Source organism: Ursus arctos, unplaced genomic scaffold, assembly GCF_023065955.2.
Source record: "Ursus arctos isolate Adak ecotype North America unplaced genomic scaffold, UrsArc2.0 scaffold_17, whole genome shotgun sequence".
Taxonomy (NCBI): domain Eukaryota; kingdom Metazoa; phylum Chordata; class Mammalia; order Carnivora; family Ursidae; genus Ursus; species Ursus arctos.
In genome coordinates this window covers 7,488,207-7,508,130 of record NW_026622841.1, presented here as the reverse complement: position 1 = coordinate 7,508,130, position 19,924 = coordinate 7,488,207, and the positions used below count along the sequence as shown (strand labels likewise).

The 19,924-nt window shown below is 43.4% G+C and overlaps 1 protein-coding gene across 4 annotated transcripts in view; it reads left to right on the top strand.

Moving 5' to 3' along the window:
• The first annotated feature begins 2,980 nt into the window (after positions 1 to 2,980).
• The window catches only part of SOCS6 (suppressor of cytokine signaling 6), a 122,047-nt gene continuing 105,103 nt past the window's right edge, over positions 2,981 to 19,924 (top strand). The window contains exons 1-2 of one of the 4 annotated variants that reach the window (XR_008959766.1): positions 2,981 to 3,187; positions 8,762 to 8,951. The gene's annotated coding sequence lies outside the window, so the exon portion shown is untranslated. The remainder of the gene's footprint in view (positions 3,188 to 8,761; positions 8,952 to 19,924) is intronic. The other 3 variants (XR_008959767.1, XM_026496478.4, XM_026496479.4) reach the window with 3 other exon arrangements.

The following is a 19,924-nucleotide window of genomic DNA, read 5'->3' as shown; positions in this document are numbered from 1 at the left end:
CATCTGCAAAGATGCCACTTCCAAACCAAGTCACATTCTGAGGTTCTGGGAAGGACATGAGTATTTGGGGGACATTCTTCAACACAGTGTAAGTACCAAATGAGGAATATGAACGAGTGAGAGATAGCTCAGGATCCTCAAAGACAGGAAGGCGGGAGGCAGCAGAAAGACAATGGGAAGGAGAAAGGAAAATTAAGGGTGGGGAATTTTGCTCACTTACGCAGCTTTCCGCAGGGGCCCAGAGGGTGGAAGGCTGCCACTGTATCCCATTCTGCTTCCATCCAATTTTCTCAAGTCCGGGCTCCTTATTTTCCCTTTCCGGAAGAAGGTTAGACATTTATTTAATACTGGTAATCAAAGCAGACTGGAAATCCAGAGATGGCAGTTCGAGTCATGACTCAGCTGCTTTCAACTTTGTTATCTTGTTCAAGTCGTATGATCTCTGAGTCTGTTTCCTCCTCCATAAAATGAGGATATTGATGTTGACCAAGAATGGTCCTTCCGGCTCTAGAAGCTATGACTTTAGGAGGAAAAGGTGGAACTATGCTTCCTGAATAGGAGAGTTTCAATAGGACCCTTTGCCATTATCATCTTTTAGCAAATACGTATATCTATCAGACAGTGTTTTTGGTAGAAAACTGAAATTGGTTAGCTGGAGCAAAATGGAGTTTATTAGAAGGCTATCAGGGGTTGGCACCAGGAACAATCTGGTTCAGGGACCCTACTAGGGTGAGTCCAATCCCTTTCCCCTCCCTCCACCCTCACTGTTTGCATCTCTTGCTCCAGGGTTAGAGTCCTGGACAAGAGTCTAATCAGCAGTCTCAGTCCTGGGCATACCTCTCAGCTGTGCTGAGTATAAGCAAAGATAAGATTTCCCCCAAAGGGAGATTGAGTTGCTGATAGAGGAAGGCTTGCATGAGAACACATGTCTACAGCCAAGAAGTGTTTGGAATTCAGGCAAGCATAAACATTTTAATAGCATATTTAGCCACTAGTAACTCTACACTAAATTTGTTGCTGTATTACTAATATTTTAATCTAGTGGCTAAGAGCTCATATTCTGGAGTCAGAGAGACCTAAGTCTGAATTTCAGCTCTGCCCCATAGTAGCTGTGTGAAAGTTATTTCCTACTTATACACAAGAAGGCCGTTTCCTCATCTGTATTGTGGAGATGATAATACTGAACTTAGAGATACTTGTTAAAATTAAAGGAGATAATATATTCAAAAGCACTTACTGTAATGCCTGGCTCATAAAATATACATTACCTAGTAATGATAATCCTTCTGGACCAGGCACCAGATTAAGTGGTTTCTGTGCATTATTCCATGTAATCTTCACAGCTATCTGACATAGTTCATATCAAAACCCATTCCCCCTTGCCTCCCCAAAAACCCCACTCTCCCATCCCCACCTTGCTTCTTTACAACTAGAAACTGAAATTACAACTGAGAACCTTGGTTAGGGTGACACGACTTTATGTACTATTAAAGCCAAGATGCTGACCAGCTCTGACAGACTCAGAAGCCCAGGGTTCGACCCTGTCTGCTGGAGGAGTCAGTGCTCACCAGCCCCTCGCACAGCCAACTGCTATTGGTTTCTTTAGATCAGGTGATGGATCACTAATCCATTCCAGGCATTCTCCTTCTGAGGCGGCTTAAAACAAGAAGGAGGGGGGGGGGTTGAAAAGTTTGCTTATTATTACTTGTTATTACTGTTAACCACTGATCGTTGTATTTAGTTTACATTCACTGCAATTAGATATTTGAGAATCGAGTTACATTTACATCAGGATAACAATAACAGTGCAGGTTTATTCATAAATACAGGTAAGAACTGAAGAGAACACCGGCTCTGTTGAATCACATACAACAAATGACAGCAGCCTTATATATACTATTCAGTCATAAAAATCGATCGAACCGCCTGACAATCCAATTTTTAAACTATTAATCTAGATTTTGTTTAGATGATTAGTAATTAAGATCAATTACTTGAGTTTTTTAAACTAACAGCTTTACTGAGATGTAATTCAGATATAAATTCACACTTGAACGTCAAGACTTTTGGTTCTATTAAAGAAACACAACTTTTAAAGTCAACAATACATCTTTTAATGACACCTATCTTTAATCGCTTTTCATCAAAAGATAAATGAATTTTTTTCTGTAGCTTCTCATCGACAAAAAATAAAATTTGCTGTTATTGCTATACGTTAGTGGCACATTCAGCCAATTTCCAAAGAAATGAGTCAAGTTACCAACACGCAAGTTTTTACATCACACTACCGTGAAATTCAGCGGCACAAACCATAGTGAACTATGTATAAAACATTAAAAGCACTAAATGGAAAAGTAGATGGCTTAAAACAAGTAATAAGTTTTCGTTTAGCAAGCAAATTTGACGATTAAGCCAGAGAAGGGGTGGGAAAGGGCCCTGTTCCTGCAGGCGTGCTTGGCTGTCCTCGGTCCCTCCCTCCCGGCGGAGACCAAGCCGGGGTCCCCGCGCCAGGTGGGCGCACCTCGGCGGTGCGGAAGTCCGGCACCCCGCCGCAGGGGCAAAGAGAGGGCCCGCGCCCAAGGGCCGAGAAGATTCTCTTTTCTATGCTAGCCACCCGAAGAGGGGAGGCAGAGACGAGGAACTAGCACGGGAGGAGCGGCTGGACCAGTCCGCACTGGCTAGTGAGACGCCGGGCGGGACCCGCCTCCGACTCCCTCACTCCAGCCGCCGAACACCCCTCCTTGACCCACAGCACCCCAGCCCCACCCCCACGACTCCCGCACGCTCCCAGACCCCGCGCGCCCCCGTCCCTCAGACGCCCCTTGCGCGCCCTTCTGCCCCGAGCGTCCCCTGACGTCCCCGTGCCCCGGGTGCCCTCCGCGCGCCCCTGCTCGCCCTTCCCTGACGCCTGCGACCCCGCGCGTCCCCGCCCCCGGACGCCCCCCGCCCGGCCCGCGCCCCCTGCCGGGACGCCCGCCTGCGCCGCGGGCAGAGTAGAGGGCGCGGGGCGGCCCGCTCGGCTCCTCCGCTCCCGCTCAGCGCTCGGGCCCAGGCGCCGCCACGCGCCCCTCCTGGAGAAGGAGGAGGAGGAGGAGGAAGGAGGCGGGAGGAGGAGTTGCGGGAGAGGAGGGACGAGCGCGGCAGTCGCGCCGGCGCTGGGCGAGGAAACGGAGCGGGCCGCCGCCGGGTGAGCGTCTGCGGAGCCGAGTCGGGGGCTGGGTCTGGGCTTTGCTTTCTGCTCCCTCTCCTCCGTAACCCGGGAAACTGGCCGCGGGGGCTGCTGCTTCCCTCGGGGCGGTGGGGGCGGATCCGGCGCGCTGGGCTGGGGAGGCCGCCCGGCGCGCCTGCAAGCCGAGGGTCCCGGCGGCTCGAGGCCCGGGCCGCTTCGGCGGGTCCGCGGGCGGGGGCTGGCCGGCGGGGAAGCGGCGCGGCGTCCGGGAAACCGGGCCGGGCGGGGGGCAGGGGAGGGCCGAGGCCTGCTTCCGCCGAGCGCCGGCCCGACCCCTCGGCCTCCCCGTCCGCGGCGCGCCTGGCCGGGCCTCCGCCTTTGTTGCCCGCAGCCCCGCCGGCGAGAGGCCGGGGCTCGGCGAGGCCTGGGGCGGCGGCGCGGGGCCTGCGCGGCTCGTGCCCCGCCGCCCGGCCGGGTCGGCCCGTCCTCGGGCTCGGGCCGCGGTCCAGGGGCCGGAGGGCGGGCTGGCGGGCGGGCTCTGGAGGGCCCAGGCCGCGTCGGTGCCGCCGCCGCCCCCGCCCGCAGGGAGGTCGCGCCGGGCCCCCAGTGTGTGCGGCGCGTGACGGTGCTGCTGACTGTGATTTACTCGCACGGATGTGGAGGCTGTGGGCTTTTAAACTGCCCCTGGAACCGAGACAGGCCTTAATTTTCAATTTGCTTCAGGAGTTGGCAACTTCGGGGACACCATTGTGGCTCATTATGTGCACAACTATTGACATTTCTCGGTGGCAGGTCCTGGCACAAAACTTGGAATGTGTGCAGCAGGCTGGATGCCAACTTCACATTTAGTCAGAATGTGAAATTTGGGGTTCCCGTCCCCACTTTTTGGAATTAAGGGCCAGGTGGGAATATGTGATAAAACTCAGGCTTCCGCTAGCGAAATCTATAATGTTGAATTCAGTTCAACAAATGTTTCTTGAGCGTCTACCCTGGATGAGGCAACATGCTACTTACTGTGTGTGAGGACGGAGAACGTAGTAATCACAATAAAAATGTGAATGAGACACCACACTTTTCCCCAATACGTTTCTAATTGCCAGTGTTTCTTGGAATACAGATATATTTGTAATCATCAAACCAAAGTAAACTGCAATGTACTTCAAGACGAAATGTCTGAGGTGTTCTCAACCAGAGTAGGCATGAATTTATCTTGCCTTTTAAAAACCCCACAAATAACATGAAATCCACTTGCCTTATTTGAATGACTTTTATTTATTACTATTTTTTAAAATATTTATTTGAGGGAGAGAGATCAGGAGCAGGGGGGAGGAGTAGAGGAAGAAGCAGACTCCCCGCTGAGCAGGGAGCCCCATGCAGGACTGGATCCCAGGTCCCTGAGATCATGACCCCAGGAGAAGGCAGACGCTCAACCGGCTAAGCCACCCAGGCGACCCTGAATGAATGAATGAATTTTAAGTGGAATACTTAGTGCTATGGAGAATCGTCGTTATTTAAAAACATCAGTGGTATTGTTTACCCAGTTTCACAAAGCGGGAAAATGTAGCCTGTGATATTTCTCTTTTCCTGTGTGCTTTCTAATTTTTCCTCACTGCTGCATCATCTCTGTGGATGCCATAACTTTCAGAATCTGTTCTAAACATAGTATGTCGCCTCAACCCTTGGTTCCCGTACCTTCCCTAATGTTTTCTCCTTGCCTTTGGGGAAGCTGGCTCACTGACTGTCCACTTGATAACGATTCTCAGAAGAACTTACTATCTGGGGTTTGGCAAGTGCCTTCCACTGTTTGATCTGGTTAAGGATGAACCTTTATTCTTTTTAGGTTTCCATTCAGGTTCTCTTTTGAAATACTTTTTCTCTTTATTATGATCTTTAAATGCCTTCTAAATTGGTGGGAGGTACCTGGCACTGTCCCATCCCCTTCTTTTAGTGGGAAGATAGGGCGGGCCTTAAACATGGCCTCCCCACTACTCAGGGGCACACCCTCAGGTGTCACGCACCTTCCCAAGGCAGCACCTTTCAGGGAGTGGCAGAGAAGGGGTTTGGTAGCTTTGACCTGGGCCATAGCCTACCTGGGCTGTGCCGTGACCTGGGAGGAAAAGTTCTGCTGTGCTGACTGGATTCCTACCCATTTTGTCATCCTGACTATTCCTTTTAACGGCCCTCTTTTTGGGGAACAGAAGCAAGCGTCTACTTAAGACTGTCTTGTTATGTGACTTCACTCCTCAGAGAAAAATCTGGTGGTTTTCTCCATTGTGGTCAGGTTTCAGGAAACTTTTGTGTTATTAGTAGCAAGTATCTTGGAGCGCCTGGGTGGCTTAGTCGGTTGGGCGTTGCCTTAGGCTCAGGTCATGATCCCAGGGTCCTGGGATCAAGTCCTGCATTGGGTTCCTTGCTCGGCAGGGTAACTGCTTCTCCCTCTGCCTGCAGCTCCCCCTGCTTGTGCGCTTTCTCTCACTACCCCCCCTTCTCTCTCTATGTGTCAAATAAATAAATGAAATCTTAAAAAAAATAGCAAGTATCCTTTATTTTGCTCATAGAAGTAATTGTGTGATCTTATTTAAAAAGTCACAATATAATCTGAAAAAAGGAAATATTTTGTCCATTTCTGAATTTGTGGCAGTTATTGTTGTTCTCTCAAAAATATGCAGTCATGTGGAATGGGTTGATATACAAATATGTTGAATATGAGGTCAGATACCCCATGGTATTTATATATTGTATAACTAATGGGTGTGTGTGCATTGATTTTAATACTCAGTAGCAGTAGATAGGTAAGTAAATGACCTAAGCTCAGATCACTGCTATTTTGTTTGTTGCATTTTTTTATGGGAAGTAAAGATTATTTCAATTCTTGGTCCTCATCCCTAATCTTTTTCCAGTTTTGGAAATAGCACATCTGTGGTGCCTGAGTATTTATGTAAAATTACTCCTTTTACGAGGGAGAAATTTATAATAACTAGTGTATGTCGTAAAAAGGGGAACTTTCTTGTATGACTATGATCGAAAGAGTAGTTCAGACACTAAAAACGAAACAGCATCGGGACATGTTTTAAATTGTATTGACAGTGAAATTGTCATTAATATTTTTGTGACTAATTTGTTATTCTGTACAGTATATTGGGTTAGCTAATAAGTAATGAAGGCTTTAGAACTAAGGGCACATTTTACTTCAGACTGACTTCAGGGTCTCTGATGATGCATACAAACATTGCATTTAACTTAATGGGGCAATTATTTTTAGGTGCTGTTGGTCTTACTGATGTTTCAAGAATGGATGTACTCGGGTAAAGTCGGTTAAGATTTGAATTCTCGTGTTGCATACTGAGGACCTTTTGGAGGTGTTTGATCTCTAGTATACATTACTAGCTTCGTGACCTTGAACACATTTTATATCCCCTGAGTCTTACTCCTTCTGTGGGGATCAAGTGAGGATAATAAATGCACCTGACAGAGTTACTGTGAATATGTCTTTTGTTTAAAGTAAAATCCAAGCTGTCTAACATGGGCTATAAGATTGCTGCCCAGTTCTTCCATTCATCTTGAACAACTCTGTCTTCCTCACCATAAAGTTATCCTCTAGCCTTTCTGTTCCCTCACATTCCAGGCTGCTTCTGGCTTCATTGTCTTTGACATGTGGTTCTGTTTGCCTAGAATGTTGTTCTTATGGTTAGTTCATTCTCCAATCTAATGCCAGGTTTTTCTGACTGCTAGAAGTCTTTCCTGACTACTCTTCCGTATAGTTCCTTCAGGAGTCCCATCTTATCAGTTTTTATGTTTTCATCATAACGTTTACTGCAGTGTATAACTATTTATTTCTTTTGGTTTTTCTTGTCCTCAAAGTCCCATGTGGGCAGAATGTGGTCCATGGTTCTTCTTTGTCTCCCTTACACGTCCCATGGGGACATGGCGTACAGAAAGTGCTTACAGTTTCTACGTTGTTATCTGCACATTAAAGGCAAGGATGTTCTGTGTAAATGGTAGAAATCTGTTGGGTTTTTTTGTATTGCTTATTTTTTCCTATCTGAGCTGATCTGCTCCGCTGAATAAATCATAGCACTAATAAATTAGGCCAGGGTTCTTGTAACTTTAGGGCCCAAGTCACCCTACACAGAGAGAACTATTTTTTGTTTTTTGTTTTTTGTTTTTTGTTTTTTTTTAAGTCAGCTCTACTCCTAACATGTGTCCCAGAATCACGATGCCAAATTCAAGGGTTGCATGCTCTACTGACTGAGCCAGGCCGGTACCCCAGGAACTGTCTTTACCTGTAGAGCCTTAACGTGGGTCTGAGCTCACTCACGTGTCCAGCTGGCCAATCACAAAGATGCACAAGAGTTCATTACTTCTGGAAGTGTAGTTATCTGTAGTGTGTGGACAATAACAATTCCAAAGCACATTTCCCTTGATACTAGCTCACATAGCTTGATAAGGGAAACCCTTGGTTATCTGGAACCTCTGGCATTCTCAGTTATGTGAAGAGGAATTCAGCAGGAGGGAAAAACCTCATTTGGAATCAGACAGTCAGAGACCTAGATAACTAACTGGCTAATGAAGGTGGTGTTTCATGGGGATGCGGATCTCGGTTTGAATTTCAGCTCTGTGACTTTGTAGGGTAGGTTTTTAAAATAAATTCTGTCTTACTTGCTTTATCTGTAAAATAATAGTGCCTTTCTCAGCATTGTTGTAGAAATTAAATGAGAAAATGCACATAAATGTATGGATTCAGTGCCTGGAATATAACAAATGCTAATATTACTAATCAGTTTAGAGGTGCCTGGGTGGCTCAGTTGGTTAAGCGTCTGCCTTCAGCTCAGGTCATGATCCCAGGGTCTTGGGATTGAGCCCCGCCTCAGGCTCCCTGCTCATTGGGGAGGCTGCTTCTCCCTCTGCTGCTCCGCCTACTTGTGCTCTCTCTCTCTCTGTCAAATAAATAAAATCTTAAAAAAAAATAATCTGTTCAAAATATACTGTGATTAGTTAAAAGGAGCATTCTGGGTAATCAGTAACATGTATGTAAGACTTGGTTTTTCTTTCTTTTCTTTTCTTTTCTTTTTTTTTAAGATTTTATTTATTTATTTGAGAGCCAGTATGTGAGAGAGAGCACAAGCAGGGGGAGCTGCAGAAGGAGAGGGAGAAGCAGGGAGCCCTCTCAAGAGGGAGAAGCAGGGCTCCATCCCAGGGCTGTGAGATCATGACCTGAGCTGAAGGCAGACACTTAACTGACTGAGCCACCCAGGAGCCCCAAGACTTGGTTTTTCTTGTTAAGGAAGCCCTGTGTGGAGAAAGGGTGTAACACCAAAGGGACAAGAAAAATGAAAATAAAAGAGGAAAGACAGTGGGAGCCCACAGAAATATTAATGGTGCCAGCTACTAGGACCGTGAGGATTACAAATGTGAGCAGCTATTGAGTTGTTGGGCACTGGGTCATGCAGTCAGTTGGTGGGGGATATAGAACAAAAAAGGTACTGCACTTGGCCTTCTGCAAAGCTCCAAGCTCTTGTTTTCATACTGTTGTAATATTTTTTATCATTGTTAACAGCCATCACTGAAATGTTTTCTTAAAATTATTAAAAGGGCATCACACTTGGAGACTATGTTTGGGGAGCAGTGGCTATCCCTTTGTCCTTGGGAGCAGACTGTTGAGTAATAGAGAAGAAAGAAAGAAGAAGAGACGGCATATCTCTGAAGGCCTGGGAGACAGACCATTATCCGAGCATCAGTGAACCTGAAGATGTCACTATGCCATCCTGAAGTTTTCCAACAGGTAAATTTGGTCATCTGAAGAGGCATCTGTCTATATATAGCACTTCAGTGACAGCACGAGATTACATTTGATATACACACTTGTGTTTAAGGTTTCCCTTTTAAGAGGACAGAGGAATATATGGCTTCCAACGGGAAGTTGTCCGTCAAAAACAATTTTAAGAATTTGGTGTTATTCTTTAGAATAATTTAGAAAAGGTATATTCATCACGTGCTCTAGATAGCCTATTATTTGGAACTGCTAATGGTTGTTCTAGTAGTGATAGGTGTTATTTTGGGTACCCCAGTAACACTGGATGGTTGAAGCAACAGGGTTAATAGAACTGTAAAGTAAGATGAAGTCTCACTGGTTTAGTGTTACTTTGTATGATTTTCCTTTTGGGAATTTTGTTTTGGTGTTTATCGTAATGAGCTTAATTTTGGTTTTAAAGGAAATATCATCCCTACGACAATGGTCATTTTTATCTGTTGACAATTGCTTTTGAAAGTGAAAAAAATATATTTAGGGAATAACGTTATTACCAAATGTCACAGACGGTCAGAATATGTAAGCATGTAACACATATAGAATTATTTTAGGATTTTAGTAGTTTTGTGCTTTTGGAGAATTATTGCATTTTAGAATTAGAAGGAAGCGTCTGATTATTGACCAGCTTCATCCTTACATAGATAATGGGGAAAGTGAGACTAAGGGCGGTTATGTAATCGGCCCAAAGTCACATACCTAGCAGATTTTAGAATGGAGTCTGATGTGTGCAACTCTTCTTGCGGTTGATGCAGGATGTTTTCATTTACTCTTGGGAGGTGAGGAATTTGAATTTGTGTCTTCGTGGAGGAGGTCACAGTTGAGCTGGCTCTTGGAGGGTGACCTGTGTTTGGGAAGAGCCATAAGTGGCAGGGACGGTATCTCAAACAGGCTGAACAGCAGGAGCTATAATAGTAACCTAGAGATTCTTTTCACCTCTTTCCTACGCGTGGTTACCTGTATTCTGTTTCTTAGTTTACTTCCTTGATTTACTGGAGCTCGTTCTCCCAGTAACTTCCTGAGAAAGGTGGTGGGGTTGTTGTGTTTTGTTTTGTTTAGACCTTGTCAGAAAACATGTATGTTCCAAATATCAAACTTGAAGTCTGGCTGTGTATAGAATTCTAGGTTATTGTTTTATTTTATTATTTTTTTAAGATTTTATTTATCTGTCAGAGAACACGCATGTGTGCACAAGCGGGGGAATGGAAGGCAGAGGGAGAGGGAGAGGCAGGCTACCTGCTGAGCAAGGAGCCTGATGCGGGACTTGATCCCAGGACCCCGAGATCATGACCTGAGCCGAAGGCAGATGCTTAACCACCTGAGCCACCCAGGTGCCCCTAAGTTATTGTTCTGTTAGGATGGAACAGGTGATGCTGCAGTGACAGATTAACTCTGAAATTCTAGCGTGTAAATAGAGGTTATTTCTTGCTTTCCTCAAGTCTGCACTGGGCCTGGGGCTCCTCGCGTTTTCCTCTGGATCCAGTCTGCTTTCACCTGTAGTTCCCCATCATATCACCCACGGCTCTGGAGGTTACCACAGCAGGTGCAAGGGAGAGCTGACGGGTCATATGTGGCACTGAAATATTTGGCTCTGAAGTGACGCACGTCACTCTCCTCACAGGCCATTTAGCAGCAGCAGCGACCCTGCACGGGGGCTGAGAAGTGTGCAAACGCACAAGGAGTCACTGATTGTGAATGCGTGCTGTATTGAATATAAACTTTCTATTGGAATTTTGAAGATGTTGCACCAGCGACTTCCAGCTTTCAGCATGCTAAGTTAGTTACTGTCTGTTTCCCGATCATTTGTATGTCATTTTTTCCACTTTTTTGGGGAAGCTTTTAGTTTCGTTTTATCTCCTAAAAATTTCATCACGGTGTGCTTGATTATTGTTTGTTCTTCTTTGTACTGAGCATTCCATGGATCCTTTCAGTCTATAAGCTTATGTTGTTCAGTTACTTGTAATTTCTTCCCTTTCGTTTTCTTTTCTTGACTGAAGCTCTTCGTCAGATGTTGGACCTCCTAGATCAGTATCTTAATTTTTTTAGTTTTTCCCTCAATTTGTAAACCCAGAATAAAAACGAAAGCAACAAACATAGATCTTTGGGCCTTACTTGTTACTGGTTTGTAAAAAAATTTTCAAAGGCTCTTATCTACTGGGTACTTTAACCAGTGAGGCCGTACATTGTCACAGGCAGTGAAAGCAGTGACATTGTTTAGGGAACTTGCTGAATTTTTAGCTAGTACATTGGTAAGTGTGTAGATAGGTATAAAAATGTATACATCAAAAATATATGTATATACCTAATAGACAGTGATGAACTGGTATATAGGTGTGCTATTTTTTTTTAAGATTTTATTTTTTAAGTAATGTCTACACCCAGTGTGAGGCCTGACCTCTTGACCTAAGATCAGGAGTCACATGCTCCACTGACTGAGCCAGCTAGTCATGCCAAGTGGCTACTTCTTAAATTTACTTTTTAAATTTTTAAATGTTAAAGTCTGAAATAAAAAATTAAAGAGGAGTGAATTTATTTCATTAATCAATTAATTTTTAAGCCAGCTCCCTTAATATTTTAAATGATTGGATTTGTGAACATTTTCATATTTAACTTAATAGAAATGTATCAAACACAGTTAAAAAGATGCTTAGAAATGTTCATGTAAAATTTTGTTCTCTGCAGGTTAAATTTCTAAGTTTCTGTATATTTTTGTTTCCACTGAATCAGATACCTTTAGAACTGGACATGCTTTAGACGTCAGTCTTTTTATTTTATGTGGGAAAACGGACTCACCAAGGAGATTCACTCAGTGTCACACAGCAAACCAGTGCTACCCTATGTTTTTGTGTCAGTAGCCTACAGGGTGGGAGAGAGGCACTTGAAAATTTATTAGAGCTTTTGCTGTACTTATAAATTTATTCTTTTTTTTTTTTTAAAGATTTTATTTATTTATTTGAGAGAGAGAGAGTGAGTGCGTGCGTGCACATAGGCAGGGGTGGGGGGGGGGGGGAGAGATGAGCAGACTCCCCACTGAGCAAGGAGAGCAAGGAGCCCGATGTGGGACTCGATCGCAGGACTCTGGATCATGACCTGAGCCAAAGACAGATGTTTAACCAACTGAGCCACCCAGATGCCCCTAAATTTATTCTTAATTCATTAAATTTTAAATTACTTGGCAACTTTAAGTCCATTTTTCTTAACTTGGTTATCTTTAAATTTCTTTATGTACCTTTGTAACCATGCACATATTCATATTACTTTTTAAAATAAAGCTTACTGTGTAAGATCTGGAAGCCCTAAAAAAAGTCAAAGTGATTCTGTTACATTTACTATTTTTCATTTATTTTTATTTGCATGTAGTTGTCAAGAACTGTGATGAGTAGGAGACTGCACCCTGTGCTAAGCTGGCAGCTTAGCCTGGCAGTTTCATGGTTGCTACCAGAAGACATGATGCTCCTGGGTCAGAGATAAAGGACTTCATTACTCAGGGCACTGTCAGCATTTGTGCCAGTTCCCTAAACACACTCCATGTTGAGAAGAGAATGTAGGAGCCAGAGAAAAAAGCAAGGAAATGAATTGGGAGGCAGTTAAGTAATGGATGAGATAGCACAACAGCGTGGAGCAGTGGTGGCAGCGAGTGACTGGATTCTGCGTGTCTATTGAAAGTAGCTGAGACATGACACTGGATGTGGTGAGTGAGAGAAAGAGAAGAACCACGGATGATTGTGGAGGTTTTGATTTGAGAGTTGGAAGAATGGAGTAACCATAGACCGAAGTGGGAAAGACTGCAAGTAGAGCAGGTGTGGGGCTGGCATGGGAGAGATCCAGAGTTTAGTTTTGAACATGTTTAGTCTCAGGGAGTGTCAAGAAAGGAATTGACTAAAGCTAGGCTGATTAAAGATGTGGATTTGGGAGTGGAGGACACATCAGTGCTATTTTAGGCATGAGAGCGAATAAAGTCACTGGGGCATGAGTGTAGATGGAGAAAAGTGACCCAACATGAGTACTGGGGTATCCAGCGTGAAGGGATTGGAGGCACAGTAGTCTGAGAATGACTGTGCTGCTGACAGAGCACCTCAGGTAAGAACCGAGCATTGATGCTGGATCGGCAGTGGGGACATCATTGACCTTGACCAGAGCAGTTTCTGTTTGATGTGATAGAGAAGATCTCTGGATGTGGGTAGAGGGAAAATGGAGGAAAAGGATTAGTAGGCCTCCAATATGTATGGGTTTCCCAAGGTGTTTTGTTGTAAAGGGGATTAAAGAGATGGAACCACAGTTGGCAGGGAAAGTAGGGTAAAGACAAGGCTGTATCTATGAGAAATGATGTTTTTAGGAGCAATGCAGTAGAGAGGGGAACTTGTTGGGACGTGAGGGAGATCTAATACACGAATGGAGGGAGGGCCTTTAGAGTACGTGGATCGGTAAAGTAACAGGATGGTTTTGTCCGAAGTTTTCTTCTCATGTCCTGATTTTCTCAGTGAAATAGGAAGCTGGGCCATCAGCTGAGATGACAGATGGGGGAGTAAGTGTTACAGGTGCGAGGAAAGATGTGGGTTGGTTGGCAAGGAACGGGAGAGAGTGAATGGATCAGGGAAATGTGGTTTGATTTCCGGGCAGCGTCAGGATTCCAGCTGAGGTTCATGGTCATGATGTTAAGTGAGACCAGGCAGTGGTTATGTGTTTCTCCAGGCGCGTTTTCCTGGAAGGGTGCAGGCACGGCGTGGGCAGGGTTGGATTGAAGCAGGGTTGTCGTGTTGCCAAGAGAGTGTTTCAGAGTGAAGTAGGAAAGGGAATTAGGGTACATCCTAAGGAATGATTATGTTTGAGTGTGAAATATAAACTGAGTAAAGAGTTAAGACGGTCACTGAAAATCTGGTGAGTTTATTCTTTTAGAGTTAATATTTATATATTAAGTCTGTATTAATTAACTCTATATTGATATAATGCTCAGACTGAATATTTCAGGCAAGACCTGACTATACATACACAAGTCAGAATTAAATGTCAGATTGGCAAAAACTTGTTCTGGGTGGGGTGAAGAGAAAGAGAAGGCTACCTAGGTTCTCATTAAAAAAAATACAGTATTCTTATCTATTGATTTACATTTTTGTTCAGTTGTGGTAGAACTGAAATCCAAGAAAAGGCCTTGCATTTTGCTTTAACCTGATGGATTTACTCAGCCATTCCCTTTAGAAAAGTAACTTAAGATCAAATAAACTCACAGGCCTTCTTCTTATAAAAACTCCATATTAATAGAGTATTTTGAAAATAAAGTATTGAAAATAGTATTTACAGAGCATTCTGTGGTCCAGATGGCAGTTCTGCTGTATTTCTTTCTGGTCTGGTGTGCCTCCCTATTCTTTCTACATAATCGAGACCACACTGTACATATGATTTTGTTTCCTGTGTTTTTGCACTTAACAAATGAACAATATGAACTTTTCCCTCATGTTATTTATAACCGTGTATAAATATCAATTTTAGTGGTTCCCTAAAGTTCCATTGTGTAGATGTGCTAGAATTTTGTTTACAGTTCTCAGACTGTTGGAAATTGTAATGTTACTGATTCTTAAAATTTATTTTTTATCATATATAATAATGTAGGGGACATTGTTAAGCCTTGGTTTCGTGTTATTTTTCTTAAGAGTTATAAAAACAACATTATTGGGTCAAAGAGTATGAATATTTTTTTAAGAGTTGCATAGAATCAAGTTTTTTTTTTTAACAACTATATTAAGACATTTTCAAGTAATATCATCTAGAAGAATCTTTGCTAATTTGAGTTGTGAAAAGTCATTTCTATTTTAATTTTGTTTCTTTGATCTTATCAGGGTCAATATTTTTTTAGATTTACTTATTTATTTTAGAGATCGGGGGAGAGGGAGAGGAGAGTGCTCCTGTGAGTGGGGCAGGGGCAGAGGGTGAGAATCTTTCAAGCAGACTCCCCACTGAGCCGGAGAGCCTCATGCTGGGCTCCATCTTATGGCGTGTGGATCTTATGACCCATGAGATCATGACCTGAACTGAAACCAAAACCAAGAGTTGGAGGCTTAACCGACTGAGCCACCCAGGTGCCTCAGGGTCAGTATTTATTTTTGTGAATGTGTTGAGCCAGTTGGTTGTCCATGTGGAAAAATGCAAATTAATCCTTACCTTATATGAATGAATACTAGATTAATCAAGGACTTACACATGAAAAGCAAAACATCAATACTTTTATAGGAAATACGGAAGAGCATATGGCTTCAGTATTGGAAGGATTTCTTAAGACAACAAAAGGGGCAAACAATTAAAGATGACAGACAAAGTCAGCTAAAATAAAATGAGAAACTTCTCAAGGTGCCACAAAAAGAATAAAGTCTATATACAAGTCCTCTACAGCTGTAGGAAAAATAAAGTAGATGATCCCTATGAACTGGCAGGCACTGACTTCTAGAGGTCGGAAATGTACCTGCTCTATCTTAAAACTTTCTGTATATTTAGCCATGCATTTTAACATTTTTCTCACAGTAAGGAAAACAGGAAAATGTTTAAAAGTCAAGCTGTTCTGCATTCCCACCAGCAATGTATGAAGGTTCCAGTTTCTCTACGTACTTGTTAATAACACTAGGTCTGGTCATTCAAATAGGTGTGTAGTGGTGTATCATTGTGGCTTTAATTTCTATTTTCTTAATGACCAGTAATATTAAGCACCTTTTCTTGTGCTTAGTAGCCATTTGCATGTCTTCTGTCTTCTTTGGTAAAAGATCTATTCATGTCCTTTGCCCATTTAAAAACGAGGTTGCCTTAATTCAGTTGTAAGAGTTTTTTATTTGTTCTGTGTAAAGATGCTATATCAGATACGTGATATACAAATATTTTTTCCTAGTCTGTGAGTTGGTCTCTCTTGACGTGTTTTGGAGCATAAAAGTTTGTAATTTTAATGAAGTCCCAAAGTTGAGTGGTTTTCACGAACAAGTTTCTCAGTTTTTACATGCTGTTAGTTTACTTCCAGAGTGTTGAAATGGTTGCTTTCTACAGTTTGACCCAATTTTATGGTTGCCTTTTGCTGAGAGGATTTATCAACCTTCTCGTGCCATCGTGCCAGAAGTGAGTTCCCCTGGGTAGATACTTGTTTGATGTCTATTTCTGGATGACGAAACTGAGGCATGGATGCCCACGGTCATTAGGAAATGCTGGCTGTAATTTGAAGTCAGGCAACGTGGATCCAGTCACTAGACTCTGCTTTCCCATTCTAATACAGTCACAAAAGGTGGTAATTTCTAGATCATGCACCACGGGTCAGCACTCATGTCTGTTACTAGGCCCCTTCCCTTGTGACTTTAGGCAGACTGTTAAACTCTATTTCCTTTTTTTTTTAAGATTTTATCTATTTATTATTATTTTTAAAGATTTTATTTATTTATTTCTCAGAGAGAGAGTGAGCGAGCACACAAGCAGGGGGAGCGGCAGGCAGAGGGAGAAGCAAGCTCCCTTCTGAGCAAGGAGCCCAATGTGGGACTTGATCCAAGAACTCTGGGATCACGACCTGAGCTGAAGGCAGCCACTTAACCAACTGAGCCACCAAGGCATCCCTTGTTTATTTATTTTAGAGAGAGAAAGAGAAATTGCATGCACTCGAATGGGGGAATGGTAGAGGGAGAGGGAAAGGATCTCAGGCCGACTCTGCCCTGAGCGCAGAGCCTGGTGTGGGGCTCCAACTCAGGACCTGAGCCAAAATTAAGGGTCAGACACTTAACCGACTGAGCCACCCAGGTGTCCCAGATTGTTAAACTTTCTAAGGTTTAGCTTCCTCTTCTATAAAATGGAGATAAAGATATAAAGATAGTAGCTTCCAATAAGAGTTGTTGTGAGGATTCAAGAAGATTAATGTATATTTTTTAGGATGTAGTCACCTCTGGGCAGTGGTTGTGCTGGTACTGGTAATAGAAGTCGTATGGGGGCAGAGGTAGTAGTGGTGGCAGGACCACCCCCCTTCCTCCCGGATATCTCTCCTCTGAATGGGTATAGCATCCAAACTCTGTGCCTTTGCAGCCTTCCCCTTAGTCTGCTGCAAATGTCTTCTTGCTGATAGTCTGTACTAGAATCTGAGGTCCGTGAGGGTAAGGTCTGTTTCATCTCTGTGTAGGGCTGGCAGGATCTCCTTATACTTTTCAAGGAAGTGCAGTGTCTTATAGTGTCAAGACAAGAATGTCACCTGGAATGATAAATAAGGCAGGAGAGGGAGGCACAGAGGTGGTACAAGTTAAGGAAACTTAGAGAAATCATAGTGGGGCACACCCCAGGGTGCCAACATTGTCCGATGTCAGGGATTTGGGTTGGATAAGGTGTTCATTCCTGGTATGTGTAGGGAACAGAGCCCCTGGGAGGGTCCCACTTGTGAATAGGAAAGCAAAAGACTGAGGTATGAGAGTGAGGTACCTGGGATAACACAGGGCATGAGGAGGAAGAGCTCGCATCCTGAGATGAACATTGAGGGAGAACTGGGAATAGTTTGGGAAGGTTTAGGAAGAGATGGATTTAGGAAAACTGTTGAGCCCTTTGACCCTGAGGGCATTAGAGTCCTGCTTTTCTGGATTAGAGGTGACTGAAACATACAAGTACATATTTTACCTAGACTGCCTATTTTCTTTGCTCAGGGTGTGGTGGGGTAGTTGTTTTATAGTAAAGTAAATGTGCTTACTGGTTACAGAAAGATCTAATACAGGATTCCTCCATTGTCTGAAAGTAGGGCGTTCCTGTGAAACCTTCTATGAGCCAAAATAGTATGTGAAGTGAAGGAGCACTTATCATTAATTTATATGGGAAATGTTTTGAGCATTTCCAGGCCCCAAAAAATAACCTCTTTTAGGCTTTTCTGATACCTTAGAACACATCTTGCCAACGGATGCGCAGAATAAATGAGGTAAAGCATACATGCTCACAGATGCAGTTCGAAGCTCTGGCGGCTGGATGCTGAGGCACTGAGTGCAGTTCCTGGGAAGGAGCTGGGGGGCGCCGCGCTCCCTGCTTGAGTGAGTGCGGCCTCCACCCTCCTCACTGCCAAACAAACAGGGAATGCTGTTTCTGCTTTTTGCCTTTTCCATAAACGCCAAAATCGTCTGCGGATTTCTTCTGGTCAGCAAAAACAGGTACTGAGGTAGGTCTTTTTGTAAAAGCAACTTGGCTTAAGGCACAATTCAAAAAGCGGACGATACCTGTATAGAAAACAACAGTCTCTTGGGCTTCCTGACGCCTTGCGCTAGTCACTGGAGTTGCAGTCATCGATAATGGATATTCTTTGAGACATTTATATGTAGGCATATAATGGAATCATGTTTGCATCTTGTTTTGTAGCTTGCCCTTTATGGACAATGTGTTTTGGGCCTCTTTGTTTATCTGCATCATATTCCATCATATTGGTGGATTATAATTTATTAAAGTAGTCCACTGATTTTTGTTGTGTATTATTTTTGTTTCCTGACATTTAGGTTAACTCTGCATTTTTGCCAAAATAGATAATTCAGTAAACGTATAGCGAATAAATGGGCTTATTCCGTAGAATCAGTTCTCTGATCTTAAGCACACCCATAATCTCTGCCTCAGCTTCCCCATCTATACAGTGGGAATATTACTGTTTTGACTACTGTTAGCTGCAAACACATAGCTAGCCTAAAAGGTGCTGGGTAATGTTATGAGGACATCACATATATTAATACATTTACACCTCACAACTGACTTGAGTGGTAAGTACAGTTATTTCAAAGATCACACAGCTGTTAAATTGTGGACCCAGGAAATACATGAACTCATGCTTTGTGGTTCCAGAGGGGTGCTTCCCACTGTGTTAGACTGCTTTGTGCACAGTACCAAACACACAGGGCTCCAAGGATTAAAAGAGAGGCAGTATATTCAGAAGGCCTAAACCAAAGCCTAGTGTGTATTAGGCTAATGTGTGGCCTATATTTACCAGTACTAGGTGAATGATCAAGTAATAGTAGCTTTTAAAAATTTAATGCTGTAGGGAACATCATATTCCATATGTCATTGTTTTCGGCATGAGTATATATCCAAAACGCAAATTCCTGATCACATAATTACTTCGTTAAAACATATGTGAATTTAAAATTTTGATAAATATTTTCAAGTAATTCTCCACCAGTTGTACCAGTTTATACTTCAGCAGTGAGTTATGAGCACTCAGTTTTTCATACCCTTGCCAATATTGTTATTGATTTAACTTTTTCAAACTCATAGGTGAGAGGTATTATCGTTTTGTTTTCCTTTTCAGGGCACTTTTTAAAAAAAGATTTTATTTATTTGTCAGAGAGAGAGCACACAAGCAGGGGAAGTGGCAGGCAGAGGGAGAAGCAGGCTCCCCGGTGAGTAAGGAACCTGATGCGAGACTCGATCCCAGGACCCTGGGAACATGACCTGAGCTGAAGGCAGATGCTCAACCAACTGAGCCACCCAGGCATCCCTTTTCAGTTCATTTTTTAAGTTGAGATAGAATATACCTACAGTGAGGGGCACTTGGGTGGCTCAGTGGGTTAAGCACCTAACTCCTTGATTTTTGCTCAGGTCATGATCTCAGGGTCATGAGAGAGAGTTCTGTGCTGGGCTCACACACAGTGTGGAGTCTACTTGGCCCTCTCCCTCTGCTCCCCTCTCGCTGCGTGTGTGCGTGCCCGCGCGCACTCTCTCTCTCTCTCTCTCAAATAAATAAAAATCTTTATACCTACAGTGAAAGTCAGCCTTTATAGTGTACAGTCTGTTGAGTTTTAACAAATATATTCAGTCATGTAACCACTACCACAATCAAGATATAGAACAGTTCCCAGCGTCCCAGATTCCTTTAATTTCTTTGTTATGAATGAATTGAAAATCTTCTAGGGTGATGATTGGCTACTTGAATTTGTTTTCTCCCTCTCTCGCTTGCTTGGTTTCTTTTGTTTTCTTGCCTTTCT